This window comes from Pongo pygmaeus, chromosome 1, assembly GCF_028885625.2.
Source record: "Pongo pygmaeus isolate AG05252 chromosome 1, NHGRI_mPonPyg2-v2.0_pri, whole genome shotgun sequence".
Classification (NCBI taxonomy): domain Eukaryota; kingdom Metazoa; phylum Chordata; class Mammalia; order Primates; family Hominidae; genus Pongo; species Pongo pygmaeus.
In genome coordinates, this window is record NC_072373.2 from 110,291,343 (window position 1) to 110,295,408 (window position 4,066).

Consider the following 4,066-nt stretch of genomic DNA (forward strand, 5'->3'; position numbering starts at 1 on the left):
CTGAAGGTTTCCTTCTCCCTGTGGTCTTTTCCCAGTTCCTCTGGCAGCCCTTCCCAAGGACCCTTGTGAGACAAGACAGAAATGGCTTCCCTGGGGACCCAGAGAGTCCGCAGGGCTTTTCCCACTGCTTCCTCTACCCCTGTATTTTGCTCAGCCCTCTAAATTGACTCAGCTCCAGGTTAAGATCAAATCCTTCTTCCATGATCTAGACCTTCAGGTTCCCTATTGAGGGTGTGTGTTTGGGAGCATATCATTACCCTTTTCTCACTTTCACACCTTGGGCACTCAGAGTATTTGGGCTCTCTTCCGAGTTCTGCAGGAGCAATCTGCTTTCTTCAGAGAGTCTGTGGGTTCTCTCAGCTTTCCTGGTATATTCCTGCAGTAGTTCTGGAGCAGAAGTTCACGATGCAAGTTTCCACATGCTGCTCTGTCTGTCCAAGTGGGAGGAGCAATTTAGTCCTACCTCCCATTGGCCATTTTCCCTACACTCCAGACATTTATTTTAAGGAATAATTAGTTAATATCAGACCAAGAGGTCATATGGGATGTCTCCTTTCACACAAAAAGCTCTACATAAGAGCTATATTAATTGAACCCTTTACTATGTATCAGGAGTTTTACTATATTATCTCATTTAATTTTTAAAATGGACTTCATTTTCTATAATAGTTTTACCTTCACAACAAAACTGAGGGAAAGTGCAGAGAGTTTTCATGTATTCCCTACCCCTACACATACATAGCCTCCCCCACCATCAACAGCCTGCACCAAAATGGTACCTTTGGTACAATCAAATGACCTGCATTGACACGTCTTTGTCACTCAAAGTCCACAGTTTATTCTTGGTCTTGCACATTCTGTGAGTTTTGACAGATGTATAAAGACATGTAACCACCATTATAGTATCATCTGCCCTAAAAATCCTCTGTGCTCTGCCTATTCATCCCTCTGTTCACCATGACTCCAACAGCCATTGACCTTTGTACTGTCGCCAAGGTTTTTTCTTTTCCAGAATGTATATATTTGGAATAGCACTGCATGTAGCCAGCCCAGTCATATTGGCTTCTTGCATTTAGTAAAATACATTTAAGTTTCCTCCGTGTCTTTTAATGGCTTGATAGCGTTTTTCTTTTTTTTTTAAGCACTGAATAATATTCCATTGTCTGGATGTACCATAGTTTATTTATCCATTCACCTACTGAAGGACAATTTGGCTACTTCCAAGTTTTGATAATCATGAATAAAACTTCTATGAAGATCTAATCTAAAAGTAGGCTTTGGTGTGGAAATAGATTTCCAAATTATTTGTGTAAATGCAATGGAGCATGATTGCTGGATCATATGGTAAGAATATATTTAGTTTTATAAGGAACAACTGGTACCAGCTACTGCAAAAACATGCCAAACTGTAAAGACCATCAAGGCTAGGAAGAAACTGCATCAACTAACAAGCAAAGTAACCAGCTAACATCATAATGACAGGATCAAATTCACACATAACAATACTAACCTTAAATGTAAATGGGCTAAATGCTCCAATTACAAGGCACAGACTAGCAAATTGGATAAAGAGTCAAGACCCATCAGTGTGCTGTATTCAGGAAACCCATCTCACATGCAGAGACACACATAGGCTCAAAATAAAGGAATGGAAGAAGATCTACCAAGCAAATGGAAAACAAGAAAAGGCAGGGGTTGCAATCCTGGTCTCTGATAAAACAGACTTTAAACAAAGAAAGATCAAAAGAGACAAAGAAGGCCATTACATGATGGTAAAGGGATCAATTCAACAAGAAGAGCTAACTATCCTAAATATATATGCACCCAATACAGGAGCACCCAGATTCATAAAGCAAGTCCTTAGTGACCTACAAAGAGACTTAGAATCCCACACAATAATAATGGGAGACTTTAACACTCCACTGTCAACATTAGACAGATCAACGAGACAGAAAGTTAACAAGGATATCCAGGAATTGAACTCAGCTCTGCACCAAGCAGACCTAATAGACATCTACAGAACTCTCCACACCAAAATCAACAGAATATACATTTTTTCAGCACCACACCACACCTATTCCAAAATTGACCACGTAGTTCGAAGTAAAGTACTCCTCAGCCAATGTGAAAGAAAAGAAATTATAGCAAACTGTCTCTCAGACCACAGTGCAATCAAACTAGAACTCAGGATTAAAAAACTCACTCAAAACTGCTCAACTACATGGAAACTGAACAACCTGCTCCTGAATGACTACTGGGTACATAATGAAATGAAGGCAGAAATAAAGATGTTCTTTGAAACCAAGGAGAACAAAGACACAACATACCAGAATCTCTGGGACACATTCAAAGCAGTGTGTAGAGGGAAATTTATGGCACTAAATGCCCACAAGAGAAAGCAGGAAAGATCTGAAATTGACACCCTAACATCACAATTAAAAGAACTAGAGAAGCAAGAGCAAACACATTCTAAAGCTAGCAGAAGGCAAGAAATAACTAAGATCAGGAGAACTGAAAGAGATAGAGACACAAAAACCCTTCAAAAAATCAATGAATCCAGGAGCTGGTTTTTTGAAAAGATCAACAAAATTGATAGACCGCTAGCAAGACTAATAAAGAAGAAAAGAGAGAAGAATCAAATAGACGCAATAAAAAATGACAAAGGGGATATCGCCACCAATCCCACAGAAATACAAACTACCATCAGAGAATACTACAAACACCTCTATGCAAATAAACTAGAAAATCTAGAAGAAATGGATAAATTCCCCAACACATACATTCTCTCAAGACTAAACAAGGAAGAAATTGAATCTCTGAATAGACCAGTAACAGGCTCTGAAATTGAGGCAATAATTAGTAGCTTACCAACCAAAAAAAGTCCAGGACCAGATGGATTCACAGCTGAATTCTACCAGAGGTACAAGGAGGAACTGGTACCATTCCTTCTGAAACTATTCCAATCAATAGAAAAAGAGGGAATCCTCCCTAACTCATTTTATGAGGCCAGCATCATCCTGATACCAAAGCCTGGCAGAGACACAACAAAAAAAAGAGAATTTTAGACCAATATCCTTGAAGAACATTGATGCAAAAATTCTCAATAAAATACTGGCAAACTGAATCCAGCAACACATCAAAAAGCTTATCCACCACGATCTTGCATCCCTGGGATGCAAGGCTGGTTCAACATACGCAAGTCAATAAACATAATCCAGCATATAAACAGAACCAAAGACAAAAACCACATGATTATCTCAATAGATGCAGAAAAGGCCTTTGACAAAATTCAACAACCCTTCATGCTAAAAACTTTCAACAAATTAGGTATTGATGGGACATATCTCAAAATAATAAGAGCTATCTATGACAAACCCACAGCCAATATCATACTGAATGGACAAAAACTGGAAGCATTCCCTTTGAAAACTGGCACAAGACAAGGATGCCCTCTCTCACTACTCCTATTCAACATAGTGTTGGAAGTTCTGGCCAGGAAAATCAGGCAGGAGAAGGGAATAAAGGGCATTCAATTAGGAAAAAAGGAAGTCAAATTGTCCCTGTTTGCAGATGACATGATTGTATATCTGGAAAACCCCATTATCTCAGCCCAAAATCTCCGAAGTTGATAAGCAACTTCAGCAAAGTCTCAGGATACAAAATCAATGTACAAAAAACACATGCATTCTTATACACCAATAACAGACAAGCAGAGAGCCAAATCATGAGTGAACTCCCATTCACAATTGCTTCAAAGAGAATAAAATACCTAGGAAGCCAACTTACAAGGGATATGAAGGACCTCTTCAAGGAGAGCTACAAACCACTGCTCAATGAAATAAAAGAGGATACAAACACATGGAAGAACATTCCATGCTCGTGGGTAGGAAGAATCAATATTGTGAAAATGGCCATACTGCCCAAGATAATTTATAGATTCAATGCCATCCCCATCAAACTACCAATGACTTTCTTCACAGAATTGGAAAAAACTACTTTAAAGTTCATATGGAACCAAAAAAGAGCCCGCATCACCAAGTCAATCCTAAGCCAAAAGAACAAAGCT